The following is a 14,483-nucleotide window of genomic DNA, read 5'->3' on the forward strand; positions in this document are numbered from 1 at the left end:
GTCCTTTGTGATCCAAGCAAAAAAAGCTATTGCAAGAAATCTTGAAGGATGATGTATCTTAATTCATGAAGGTGAAAAACTCATGGTGAACCATTGTACCTATCTATAAATTGTTAATGGAAAAAACCCAAACTTTGTAAAATAATTTAAAGGGGTTTATTCTGAGCCAAATATGTGTGCCCATGGTCCAGGGAGCCACACACCCAAGAAGCCTTGAGTAAGTGGTCCCTAGGCAGTTGGGTTACCACTTGGTTTTATACATTAGGGAGATAGGAATTGCAGGTAAAATCTTAAATCACATGGAAGGTATAGATTGGTTTGGCTGAAAAAGGTGGGACATCTCAAAGTGTAGGCTTACAGGTTATAGGTGGGTTTAGAGATTCTTTGATTTGTACTTAGTGGTTAAAGAAATAAAGCCTTTATCTAAAGGCTTGGAATGTTTTTAGCTAAGATCAGGAAGTCACTAAACAGAGACAAGCCACAACATACGCACACTTAAATGATCTGCTAAGCAAATTGTTGGCTTGCAGGAGTGATTTAACCTTTGCCTTGCATGCCCTTACGTAACAGAGAGAATGGCCAGAAAAAGTGTAAAAATGTTTTTTCTTCAAAACCCCTTTAACCTTTTTGAGAACTAAAACCTGCATCCTTGCTTCAGGCCAACAGTCAGGAGGGGCAGGGAAGTGTCCTTTGTTCTTTTTACCATAGGAGACGGCTCAAGGGCATTGTTCAGGTGGAGGTCTCGAGATTGTCTTAGCCAGAGATGGATGAATCAGAATCATCAACTATAATTGAACAGACATAGCCTGAAGCTGAAAACCTCCCCTTTAAAAGCTCTGTATTTCTGCTCAGAGGCAGGATGTTGGTACTTTAAGACCAGAGTTTGCCAACCTCCTCATTTACCAGCAAATTAATAAACTTTTCTTCTCCTAAAACCACTTGTCCTAGTTCTTCTGATGCAGCCTTGGGGACAAGTGCTGAATTTTCGGTTTTACTAACCTATTGTCACAAAAAGTCTGTTTTGTCTGTCTTATGATCTCTGTTTTAATATTAATGCTGGTTAATTGTTGTATCTAAACTCCAAAAGGGAGTATGTAACCTCCCTTCCCTTCATAGCCATGAATTCAATGTTAAGGATTTTCTGGAATTCCCTTGGCCAAGAGGGGGTCCATATAGTAGACAGAGGGTTTTAAGATTTTATTTTTAGTTTTACCTATCTATCTTTCATCTATCTATCTATCTATCATCTATCTATCTATCTATCTATATATCTATCTATCTATCTATCTATCTATCATCTATCTATCTATCTATCTATCTCTATCATCTTCCTACTTATTGTAGACAGAATTAAAAACAGAATTCAGAAATGTAAAGATCGATAATATGTTTATTTAAATTTTAAAAATGAAGTTAAATTTTATTTTTCTAGCATGCAGTAAGTGTGATTAACTGATTTGTTTAACAATGAGGACTGCCTCAGCCTGTTTTGTTGTATGGCAGATATTTTCCAAAAATTGAAGGAGCTAAATCTGCAATTCAATATATATTGCCTGGCAGCTCAAAATATATTGATAAAATATATTCAAAACACTTAGAAATATATATTACAGTTTACTGGAAAATACATCTTTTAGAACTATAAATATACAATAAAATTTTTATATGTAAACTTAAAATGTTTAAGGGGATACATAATTTGAAAAATCTAGCAAGTACATAAGCAGAATTTTTGAATTTTCTGTTCTAGAAAAATCTTTGAAAATTATTCACTGCCTCCTCTGCCTTTATTTTTATCTTGAAACTTATTGAAACTTACTGAAATCCCCATTTTATTAGCCGTCATTACATAGTTTCTACCATCTATCAATTTCTACTTTTCTTTCCTCTCTTTCCTCTGTTTCACAGTTGGGGTGAAGAGAGAAGTCTTTTCCTTTCCCCTTCTAAAAGTTCAGTGAAAATGAACTGACAAAAGGCATTTTAATAGGAGAAGAAGGCATACAAAATTTATTTAATGTGCATTAACCTGGAAGTTTCACACAAAGTATGAAACTTCAAGAGGAGCCAGATGGTTGAGGCTTAAATATACTCTTCATGGTGGAGAGATGCATGGATCCAGTAGGCAGACATTATTTTGTAAATAATTCTCTTTGGAAGCTGGAGGAGAAGGACAAGTTACTGGAAGGCAAGGGGAGGAACTGCATAGGAACAGGGGTCATCTTATCATACAGATGAAGTCCCCCAGGCAATCTCTTAGAGCTGCCTTTGGAAGAACAGATGAGAAGTCTATCTTTGCCTGGTAAAGACTCCTACTCTCTTCTCTTCTCTGGTGGTTAATCTTTCATGGTTATTTCATGAGATTCCCAGGGAGAGGGTCTCAAGACAACTGCATTTCTTTTGGAAAGAAGTTGTCTTAGTCAGATAAAGAAATTCTAGAGAGTCCCTGCAGGTGCTTTGGGAAAGAGGATATATAAGTGACAGGGGGTTGGGGGAAGACAGGGGGTTGGCTCATGGAGAGCCTTTGTTTCTAAGGCTTATTTCTAAGGCCTTTCAATTTTCAAAGCACTCAGCATGCCAAAGTGCCATGTTTTGGGGAATCATTTTCTGCACCCCAACATCACCTCTCTTCTCTCTTTGGAAAAAGTGTTCTTCCCTTCTAAGTCCAGCTCTTGTATAGGTACTGCATATCCCATTGTTCCTTCCTCCCTGGGACTTTTCTCCATTGAGTTATCTCCTCTGTGGCTAGCATTTTCAGCATTCCTGTTCTCTTTGTTTCTTCCACTCTTCTTTTAAAACTATTTATCTACTCTCTCACTTCCTTGACCTGTTCATTTCTTGGTTTCCACCCAGCAACAAATATCTATAGTTTCCATCATCACCAAGATTAATCTGGAATCTGACCCCAAGCATCACTACAATAGTTTCCAAAGGTCCCCAATATCTCCTGTCCCACGAACCTGGTAAACTTGTCTTTATAAATATCCCCTCCAATTCTTCTGCATCATTTGACACAGTCTCCTCCTTCATGAGTATCTTCTTTCAAGGTATTCATTATATTCTACTAACCTGGTTGGTCTACAAGGCTTTGGACACTTCATCCTCTGAATTTTTTTCCCCCTGTTCTCAGACATCTGTCTTAGTGTCCTGTCTTTGGCTCAATTCTCCAGCTTCAACTAAGACCGGACTTCAGATGGCTGATTACATCCTTTCCATCTGAGCTCTGAAATCTTGATTTCTAGCTCTACTATCACCACCAATACTAAAAAGTCAAGAGAGCCAAAACTCAACTTGTTGTCTTCCTCCCCGAGCAAGCTCTTGCTTCTGCCCTCATCTATCTGTTACAATTGTCTCTGTCTCCTGGGCACTTGGTCTCACAGTCTTGAAGGCAGCATCACCTCCATTTTCTCCTTCATCTTCTGTTTCCATCAAGGCACTTCGTTTCTGTCTCTACTCCCCTGAGTCAGGTCCTTCTTGTATTGAAATGTTTCAATCACCTTCTAAATGGTCAACAGTCAACCCTGGATGCATATAAGCACCACCTGGGGAGCTTTAAAAAAATCCCAATGCCCAGTCTACACCCAAGGCAATTACATCTGAATCTCCAGGGTGTGGGTCAAGCATCACCATTTTCTAACGCTCCCCAGAAGCCAGGGGTGGAAATTCCTGTCTAGACTCTCTCACTTTGCAATTCAATTCACATGTTTGAGTTTGTTTACACATTCTCAAGGACAGATCTGATCATCTGATCATGCAACTTAATTATTCAAACTTTTCCCTATAATTTCCCCAACGACTAATGCATAAGATAAGACTTCTTTAGGCTTGCATTCACGATTGTGAATTTTGGGCTGCTACCAAGCTAATTTCTAGTCAATTTCTGTCAATCTTTCTAAAAATAAACCTTACAATCTAATTAACCTTAACCACTCAAACATTCTGACAATCCATTGTTTATTCTCCTTTATGTGAACTAGCATTGGCATTCCCATTCTCTGACCTGACCTCCTCGTACTGCACTTATTGACATCCTGTATGTTCTTTAGGAAATAGCTTCTTCTATGAGGCCACCTAACATGCCACCAGCTAGAAAGTATGTCTGATTCCTCCCTTCCAAGCTCCCATTGCATTTAGTGCACAGTTCTCATGTGACACTTAGCACACTCTATTTTTGTGGCCATTGGTGTAAGTGTTTCTTCTCTATTTATTGAGCTGGGAAGTACTTTAGGACTTGCGTATTTTCTAAATTTATAAGCAATATGGCACCCAACACAATAATTTGCCCTTAGGTGCTGAATAATTTGTTGAAAGAGGGAATGAATTTCTTCTTGACACCTTGACACAACTTACGAGTTATTAATATATGCATTTATGCTTAGAAAATTGAACACATAATAAATGCTCAATAAATGCTATTTATTTTTATAACATAACCTCTAAGGATAGTAAATTATGAGGGAAAAATGAAATCCTATGCCTAAAATTATCACTGTCAAACATCAAAAGTAAACCCAGTCTCAATATATAACATGATTTAAGTACTAATTAAAATATTCACGCATGTATTGCCCAGTCTAGATTAAGTCATGTTGCAGAAATAAATGACCGCAAAGTCTATGATTTGATACAATAGGAGTTTATCTCTTGCTACCACTGTACGTCCCAATAAGTTGTCAGAGGGCTCTGCTCCTCAATGGAACTGTGCCATTTGGAATCCAGAGTCTCACTGTTGCTGCAATAAGAGAAGACAGTTCATGCCCTTCGAATTAAATGATTCAGCTCATTGGCTCAAATGAGTCACATGACCCTTTCTAAGTAGGGATTTGGAAATGTTCTCTTCCAATTGTCCATGCAGTAGGAATCAGATAATGCTGAGCACTAGTAATGTCTACCACAGTGTATTTCCCTAATTATGAATGTGCACAAAGATTCACTTAAAGTATTGAAATATTAGTTTATTTTTAAATTTCTGCATACATATTTTAGACAAAGAAATGTTACTTTAAATACTCACAAAGAATGAATGATAAAAATATTCAATTTAGTGCTAAATACAGTGGCTTATGCCTGTAATCCCAGCACTTTGGGAGGCCAAGGCTGGAGGACCACTTGAACCATGAGTTTAGAATCAGTCTGGGCAACATGGCAAGACCCTGATTCTACAAAAAAGTTTAAAAATTAGCCAGGTGTGTTGGCACGTGCCTGTAGTCCCAGCTATTTGGGAGACTGAGGCAGGAGGATCTCCTGAGCTCAAAAGTTTGAGGCTGCAGTTAGATATAATCGCACCACTGCATTACTCCCGCCTGGGTGACAGAATGAAGAGTGAGACCCTGTCTGAAAAAGGAAAAAAAAATTCAGCCAATAATAAAATTTAACAACATGGGAACATGTTTACGATAAAACATAAAGTGGAAAAAGAAGTTTATAAAATGGTAAATTTAGTGTAATCCCAATTTGGAAAAAAAAAATATGTTCATATAAGTCTAGGAGGCTAAACACAAAAATATTATAATGGTTATTTTTAAATGATGACCTTATAGGTAATTTAATATTTTTTTCTTGATACTTTTCTGAATTTTCTAAGTTTGTTACAGTGAACATGTATTTTGTTACCAGCAAAAATTATTTTGAAACAGTGTTTCCCTTACTCATGTTTGCACAAATAACACTATGTAATATTTCGTTTTTTCTTACCTTTTCTATGTCTCATCTTTCTAACATGACTGCAGTTTAATCTTGTGTTTTCTTGTACACTATCCAGTCTCTGGAGCTCATTGCAAAGCCAGTCACATAATCAGTTCTCATAAGTAATTGGTGATAGAAGGATTTTCTGAAGAGATTAGAAACAAACAAAAAATATCAACAGTGATTAAAAAAATAGCCTTACATCTTGAGAGAGCACAGACTATTTTTTATTTTCGATTCATGACAAAATATTTAAATGGACATAGCTCAGATTCTAAGCCTCACACTCTTGTGAAAATGACCACAGCATTTTTTTTTTCAAGTTTATTCTCTCCACTTAAGTAATCCCCTGCTATTCCTTGGAGTTCCAGCTCCCTTTGGAAAAATCGTGAGGCAAAGAGGAGAAAAACAATATAAAAATGGTAGGACTCATGGTGTGCTTATAATTTGGGACAGGTGATTTATTTAGTTCTGAGATCAAGATAGATATTATAATATGGTGCAAATTAGAACGAAGATACTAAATAATTTACGCTAATGCTCTCAGTTATAAAGATAACTGCCTCACTTTGCAACTGATATAAATTAAGGGAATATATTTAAATGTATATTTTAATCAATCAAGAAGTCTCATCTGCCAGCCGGTGTCAGATGCTAATGCACACTCTCAATGAAACGGTCTGTTTATTAACTAATTGAATGCCAAATGACTGAGTCACCGAATTCATATGCTGCAACTGTGACAGTGTCTTGTTCTGGTCACTGGGTACACTTCACGGCACAAAGTTTGGCCTCTACATAACTGTGAAACAGTTTATTGCTAAATGATCTAACCTGCCATTTATTCAAAACGTGAGGTCTGTGATGGGATTAAGAGAAATGAGCTGTCAGAAGTAAGATTATTTTGCAGAAAACTGCACTGAGGCAGGCCTGGAGACAGATCAAGACCCCAGGTTCTCGCTGTTGCTGACCAGCTGCCTAGGCTGCTCGGAGAGTGTTAGTGGAATTGAATTGAATGAAGCTGAATGTGCTATTAGGTACCCTGATGAGCTGGAAGAAAGACGTCTTTTCAGGCAATCTTGGAGACTTGATAAAAAGCATATCTAAATAACTGCCTGCATCAAAAGATTGGGGAGTAATAAGAAAGATGGCACTACAGGTACAGGTAGGCAGTGAATGTCTGAGTCGAAAGCAGAACCAACCAATTAGGGGACATTAACAGCTCAAGGAGCACAAAACATGCAAGAAAAGACATTTTGAAAGGAAAGCCAGAAGAATGAGATGAACTGGAAATTCACAATCAGTACCATTTCCTTACTAATCAAAATCCATTTTCTTCAGCTTTTATTTTTTTCTGCGCCGGCATTTTTCTCACACATCATGGGCATAGAAAATAAAATCAGCCAGGAAAGTGGCAGCTCCTCCACATCGCCAACAAATTGCTATCAAACTTATCTTATTTTCAGGATCCTTTTTCTTCTTCTTTTTAAATTTGCCTGCTTTATTTTTGAGATTAAACAGGAAAACCTGAAGATGATTGGTACTGAATCTAGCCTGCTCAAATAATGTCTTTACTAAAGAAAATTCCCCTATCCAAATGTTATCCTCAAATGAATTGCCCTTTTTAGGATATGTTAATTTTTTCACATCTTAACAACTCACAAAATACTTTAGAAATGAAGCTCACTGCACTGACTAATACACAATTAGGTGAAATGGAGTAGTTATCGAACTTTAAGTAAATGTAAATATACATTTGGATAGAAAGTAGCTAATATCTTTCTCAACTATAATTAGAAGTGAACTTAAAGAAGCAGAAAATCCTAAGTGGCAGCTACTCCATGGAATTCTTAATATCTATAATTTTTGAAGGCTTACTTTTGTGTTTTTATCGGGCTCTGTTTTGAGGGTGCTATTCTTCACATAGCCTGAAAAAGCTTCCATGAAAGGATCACAACAAACTGGAGAGCTTATCTAACTGGACCTTTTTCCCCATGGACTTTTCGTAAGGGGGGTGGGGGTAGTTTAATGGTCCCCTTACCACTTGGTCCTCTTCCCTGCTTTGACCAAGAAGGCTGGCTGGTATGACATGTATCCTCGGAGTCCTAAGATGGCTCGTGAATGGGTTTAAAAAATTACAATTGGGTCAGAGCCATAGAGAGAAGACAAGTTGACAACGCCTAACATAGGTTCTTGTTTCTTCTAAACTTAGATAAATACCCAACATGAACTGGATTTGTGCTGGTAGTGGCTTAACCTGGAGTTATTTCGTATGTGAACAGGAAGTCCTGGATTCCTGAAAATCTAAGTGACTCGCATAAATGGCCCAACCTTCGTCAAGATACCCTGCCCTGGACTTTACTTCTCTAGATAAATGGTGATAAAACCTTTCTCCCAAACCTGCATTTCATGTTAGGCAAACCATGAACTTTCCAGGAGAGATAAATATTTCCATTGTGTCACGTTGGTATTAATAGTGAGGGTAATGTTTATGGTGGCCAGAAGAGGAATTCTAACAGCGAGTAATCACACAGATTGAGATCGGCAATGCTTTCCCCTGCAGTTCTAGTGGTCTGGTGGCCAGCCAGCCAGGTTAGACCCACACTAACTTGCCTCTGAGATCCAGTCCCATGGCATTGCCATCAGAGCTTCTCAGCCTCTCTCTACCCATTCCAGCAGCATTGAAACCATGAACATCTCTTTGCAGGATAAAGATCGCACCAAGAATGGCCAATTACTTCTTATGTCAGCAAGTGAGGAGCTGGGTTCCAATTATACCGGAAGCTTTTATCTTTTTGCTTCTACCCCAGTCCCTTTGCCCCAAGGATAAAATTGAATCTGGGTGAAAAGGAGAGTTTGATAGGAACCGGACATGCAGGAGGACCATTTTAAATTTATTCCTATGACGTCAAAACGCTACGTCATATGTATCTTAGTTTCCCCTTTTAAAGTTTACTGTCTCTTTCTATTATTTGTTTAAAAAGCTAATATAACATTATATCACTGGTGTATTGAGTAAAATATTAAATAAACATTTTGGTACCTACAGCTGTAATAGACGGTTTGCATTCAAATGCTTGCTTTTCAAAGTGATAAACATTCCCTTTTCTTTTTCATTTTAGAAAGAGAGGAATATATCCAGCACACTATTCTTATTTATAAAATTAAGTGGGATGTATCACAGAGCTAGTGGTATTAAGAAAAGTTGCAGCCGGGCGTGGTGGCTCACGCTTGTAATCCTAGCACTCTGGGAGGCCGAGGCAGGCGGATTGCTCAAGGTTAGGAGTTCAAAACCAGCCTGAGCGAGACCCTGTCTCTACTATAAAAATAGAAAGAAATTAATTGGCCAACTAATATATATATATAAAATTAGCCGGGCATGGTGGCGCGTGCCTGTAGTCCCAGCTACTCAGGAGGCTGAGGCAGGAGGATTGCTTGAGCCCAGGAGTTTGAGGTTGCTGTGAGCTAGGCTGACGCCACGGCACTCACTCTAGCCTGGGCAACAAAAGCGAGACTCTGTCTCAAAAAAAAAAATAAAAAAAAAAAAAAAGAAAAGTTGCAGCTGAAAGTTAAAAGTGAGAGATTTAGAAACTAAATATCTCATCTTCTCTTTTTACAGATGATGAAACTGAGGCCAGAGAAGACAGGTGACTGGCTTAAAGTCACTCTATCTAATTAGTGGCCGAGCAGGAATTTGAGCCTAGATTTCCTGAGTCCTTGACCAGTACACATTCCCTTTGTCTCGTCTCATTGTATCTTATATAATAGTTATTTGAGTATATATGGCCTACTTTAGTGTCTTAGTCACATGATGTGAAACAAAAAATATTCAAATGAAGGAGGTCTGCTTCAAGCTGTAGTTCATCTTTCTACAGTTGTATTTAGGATCAGCATTTTATTTTGCCCTGAAATAAAAAGAACAAATGCACAATATTACATGATAACATTTCTAAAGCTCCATGAATCACTGGAAATGATATAGACACGACAACATCGGATATAGGCTATGCCAATTATTGTGCCTCTCTTATGGGATAATGAGGAGATGTTCACTGAAATACGCTTTTCATTTTCATTCACTGGTAATGACCAGGCACTCCTTCAGAGAAGATTTATTTTCCCTCCACCTCTGCTTCTACTAAGCTAAGCACTTATTCTCAACTCATGCAAATGAAAGGTGTATATTCCATGCAAAAGAGTGTGTGTGTTTGTGTAATTAAGACATACGTATTAACTTTTTAGCTGACACAAGAAGATACAGCTTCAAAATATTGGAAATTTGCTCCAGATAGAACACATCTTCATGTCCTCCATTCTATATAAAACAAGCGATATTTACAGGAATAATTCTCTATGTAATTACACAATTATTAAAAACATAGTAGTGAAGTAGGAGCTTTTATCAAGTCATTCAAATTAGTGCTATTTCATACTAATCACTATCTACTTGAATGTGTATTGCTTGGATGTGACTGTAGAAAGCTCATTAAATAAATTTTTTTTAAAAAATTTAATTACTGGGAACTTCTTCAGATAATAATGATTATGGGTATAATTAGGATCTTTGTTCCTCTTTGTTGTTAGACTAAAAGGTACAAAGACTCAGAGAAAAAGAGATCGAAATTGCATATCCAACACTTGGAGAAGTAGTTGTCACAGGCGTTGCAGAATATTAAAGAGCCCAATCCAGCAATGGCACATCAAGATCGAAGTATGGAAATTGTAATTTGGCATTTAGTCATTTAGTCTTTCATTTTCTCCCGAAATTGCCTGGGTTGTATTCGTGAACTAATAAGTGTGAAACAATAAAAGGCCGTTTCCTTTAATGTCTGACTGTAGATGTTAGAAATTTATGATGTCTTCACTTACAAAGACTATAAGATACAAATCCTGTAAATCCTGTACTTTGGTTATTTAATAAGCTTATGTGAGAGGTGCTGTGTGTTTCCTCTTGCCGTCTGAGTAAAACTAGCCTATATATTCACTGGAATTAATGTCTTTTGACTCTCTCGAATTCAGAAAAATCCATTCACCCTTTGACTAGTGAAGTTTTTTGGACACTTTTTTCTAAGATGGTGATTGAACCTGTGTTCAAATTGAAGGTTACAACAAACTGTTTCCTAGGATCGCTCCATTTAGTAGTGATATACACTTAGTATAACAATCCTCCAACTCCCCAGTCAAAAAACTGTTCCAAGTCCATATTTTAACACAGAGACATTATCTACTGAGCTAAGAAATGAATTGTGGATATTTTGGCAAAGACGTCTGACATATGTAAAAAGTGAACATGCTTCGGCTCTCCTGAAGTTGATACACAATTATGTTTGTAAAATATTTAACGTAAGACGTTAGAAAGTTTTATAGCTAAATGTGAAAGCCGCTTACAAGAGTGAAGAGGAAAACGACCTTAGTGCTAGAGTGCAAGATGAAGGGAGTCCTGTATATATTAGCAAAAAGAATGCTTTTAGCCCTAGAGTCTTCACATGGTCAGTGGGGACTTTCGAAGGTAAGCTGCTGTATGGGGCATCCCATAAAACATTCCAACTCTCCTTGTCATCAGAAGGGTATACAGAATGAAAAGTGTCACCAAGCAGATTAATACACTTTCAGAAAAATATAACTGGCGGTGTGAGAGCAAAACTAATTGATATCTGCATTGTCTTTGAGTTGCCCTTGGCACTGAGAGTTATATAATCTACTTAGGGTCCCTGGAATCAGGTAGGTTGGATAACAACCTCAAGTCTTCACTGACATGAGAAAGGCATATAAAGGCAGAGAAGAAGGCAGTGGTAGAGGAGGAGGAGGAGGAAGAGGAGAGCCACCACCACTGCCATCACCACCACCAAAGCAACAAGTACAACCACAGCTCAGAATCCAGTGTCTTTGATTGGATATAATTTTGGGTCCTCTGCCTCGCCTTGGCACCTCCTAGGGGTGGTACCTGCAGCTGGGTGTGACTATGTAAGAATAGTCAATAAGAATGAGTGTAGCCAGGACAAGGGGTTCATTGGGCAAACATCAGGCAGGCATCCAATACTAAGGGGGAGTAGGCTCTTTAGCCTTCAGTCCTTCTCCATCTCTTGGCCTCACCTTTCTGGTGAGTCCCAGACTAAAGCAGCCAGCTGCCTCCTGGCCACCTCAAAGCCAACATGCCTGCAGCTGAACTTATCATTGTCTCTGCCCTCCAGTGTTTTATTCTCCTGTTTCCAATGCTGGTTCTTCTAACAGTGACTTAATAGGTTTTTCTCTTCTCCAGTCTTGGCCCTATCAGATCCACTCATCCCTCTAAATCTGCATGAGCTTAAAAATATGAAACCGACCATGCTATTCTTTTGTTTGAAATTCTCCATGGCTCCCTTTTGCCAGGGGAATAAAGCCTTAGCACCTGGGGATAGTATTCAAGGCTTTTCATAATCTGGTCTTCATAATTATTTGAGATCCACCTATATTGTTGAGTCCATTCCTTGTACTTTATGGGCTTATCGAGGGTGTGTTCTAGAAGTTTCCTAAAGTCATAAGCCTCAACTGTAGTGTCATTTGATATAGTCTGGTTAATAAAAAACCACTTAATAAATATTTGTTGAATAGCAAACTGAGTGGATGAATGCATGAGTGTCACTCCTCATCTCATTTTTATTGACCATTAATATTGATGGATTTAATTTCTCAGAATACACTATGCCATTCACACCTTCATACCTTTGCTCATGAAGTTCCCTTTTCTTGGAACACTTACCCTACCTTTTCCTGGCTAACTTCTTATTATCCTACAACACTTAGCACAAATAGTATCTTTCATGAAGCCCTCCCTGAACCTCCAAGTTGGGCTAAACTACTTTCTTCTTCTATTTCTTCTGTGCTTCCAGAACATTCTGTGCAAACCTCTACTCAGTTCTTACTCCAAATTATTTTAAAATGAAGCATTTATGTCTTTGCCTACCCCGTTAAATAACACGCTGTTGGGATCATGCCAAGCATGAAGTCTTGCACATAGTAGGGGCTCAAAAACTATTTGGTGAACTCATCTGTGCTAAGATTTCTTCTCATTCATTTAAGTCTGTGTTCGGTCTCACTTTCTCTAGGAAGAGATAATGAACAAATCATCCATAACTCCCCAAAGTTTTCCTGTGTCTCTTTTGCTTCTCCTTATAGTCCTCTCCTTAAGCAACCACTGATTGGCTTTTTATCACTACAGATTAGTTTGCATTTACTAGAACTTTACATAAATGGAATTAAAAGTATGTATTCTTTTTTTGTCTGCCTTCCAGCATAAGTATTTGAGATCCATCCATATTGTTGAGTCCATTCCTTTTTACTGCTGTGTAGTATTCCATATATAAATATGTTGTACCATAGATTGTTTATTCATTCACTTGTTGATGGACATTGGGCTATTTCCAGATTTTTGGCTATGTAAATAAAGCTGCTCCGAATAGTACGTATAGGTCTTCATATGGACATAGCTTTTGTTTCTCCTGCATAAATGCCTAAGAATGGAATGGCTGAATCATATAGTAAGCATATGTTAACTTTTTAAGAGAGAGCCAAACTTTTTAAAATGATTTTATACTTTTATATTCCCACCAACAGTGTTTGAGAGTTCCAGTTCTTCCACAATCTCATAAACACTTGGGGTGATCAGTTTTTAAAATTTCAGCCAGTAAAATAGGTGTAGTCATATCTCATTGTGATTTTAATTTGCATTTCTTAATGGCAAATGATGTCAAGTATCTTTTCATGTATGTATTTGCTGTCTGTATATCTTTGGTGAAGTCAACACAAATGTTTTGCCCATTAAAAAAAAAATAGGTTGGTTGCTTCTTATTGAGTTTTGAAAATTCCTTTAATAGATAATTTGCAAGTATTTTCTTGCACTCTGTGCTTTATATTTCATGTTCTCAATAATGGTTTTTAAAGAACAGAAGTTTTTAATTTTGATAAATTCTAATTTATCAATTTGATAATTCTTTTGGAATTGAATATAAGGTATTTTGCTTGACCCAAGGTCACAAAGGTTTCTTTCTATTTTTTCTTCTAGAATTTTTATAGTATTAGGTCTTATATCGATATCTATGATCCCCCTTTTGAATTATTTTTTTCCTTTTATTTTTGACAAGTAATTGTATGTATTTATGGGATACAAAGTGTTATTTCACTACATGTAATAGAATGTGTAACGATCAAATCAAGGTAGCTATTATATCCATCGCCTCAAACACTTATCATTTCTTTGTGTTGGGAACATTCAAAATCCTCTCTTCCAGCTTTTTGAAAATATACAATAAATTATTGTTAATTGTATTCACTGTATGGGGCTATAGAGTGCTAGAACTTATTCTTCCTAACTAGCTGTAATTTTGTATGCATTAACCAACCTTTCCTTATCCTCCCCTCCCTCATGTCTTTCCCAGCCTCTAATAACCACACTGGATTAATTTTTATATTGGTGCTATGCATGGATCAAATTATTCATTTATTTATTTGTTCTTGTTTGTTTGCTTTTGTTTCTGGAAATCCATTTGCTCTGGCACCGTATGTTGAAAAGACTATCCTGTCTGCATGGATTACTTTTGCATCTTTGTTGAAAATCAGTTGTCCATACATCATATATGTGTGGGTCTATTTCTAGACTCTATTCTGTTCTATCCATCTATTTGTCTATTTTTACTCCAATTCTTACTCTGTTTCAATTAGTATAGCTTTATAATAAGCCTTGAAATCAGAAAGTGTTAGTCCTTCAATTTTGTTCTTTTCCAAAGTTTTTTCAGGTTACTGGTTTTTATTAAATGTATTATTTT

Source organism: Microcebus murinus, chromosome 17 (assembly GCF_040939455.1).
Source record: "Microcebus murinus isolate Inina chromosome 17, M.murinus_Inina_mat1.0, whole genome shotgun sequence".
Classification (NCBI taxonomy): Eukaryota; Metazoa; Chordata; class Mammalia; order Primates; family Cheirogaleidae; genus Microcebus; species Microcebus murinus.